Source organism: Penaeus monodon, chromosome 33 (genome assembly GCF_015228065.2).
Source record: "Penaeus monodon isolate SGIC_2016 chromosome 33, NSTDA_Pmon_1, whole genome shotgun sequence".
NCBI lineage: Eukaryota > Metazoa > Arthropoda > Malacostraca > Decapoda > Penaeidae > Penaeus > Penaeus monodon.
In genome coordinates, this window is record NC_051418.1 from 31,156,037 (window position 1) to 31,156,355 (window position 319).

General features: G+C 41.1%; 2 protein-coding genes across 2 annotated transcripts in view; one reads left to right on the plus strand and one right to left on the minus strand.

Annotated features, from left to right (window-relative positions):
* The window catches only part of LOC119594376 (guanine nucleotide-binding protein subunit beta-2-like), a 41,136-nt gene that overhangs the window by 40,075 nt on the left and 742 nt on the right, over positions 1–319 (minus strand). The window lies entirely within an intron of this gene.
* Positions 1–319, plus strand: part of LOC119594377 (procollagen-lysine,2-oxoglutarate 5-dioxygenase 1-like) — a 46,541-nt gene that overhangs the window by 11,394 nt on the left and 34,828 nt on the right.

Sequence of the window (319 nt, forward strand, 5' to 3'; positions counted from 1 at the left end):
TCTTTTATAGGGTTACTTTTCGCGCTCTCATCACAACTATATAATTTCCGTTTCGTTTCGTATTGAACCTCAACGGAGGTTCACTTCCCTCATTTACCCTTCATTTTGCTTTTGCTTTTTTTCTCTCTGCCTTTCTTCCATTTCCTTAAAGGGGGGGAGAGGTGTCGAGGGGGATTTACATACCTTTCCGCGCATTTCGAGTCATCACAAATCGCGAAACCCTTCGAAGCTTCGAAAAAAATGCTTCGGAAGGCAATTTTTTCAAGCTTCATTATTTTTTCCTCGCTATTTCTTCCTTTGGAAAGAAGAAAAGAGAGGC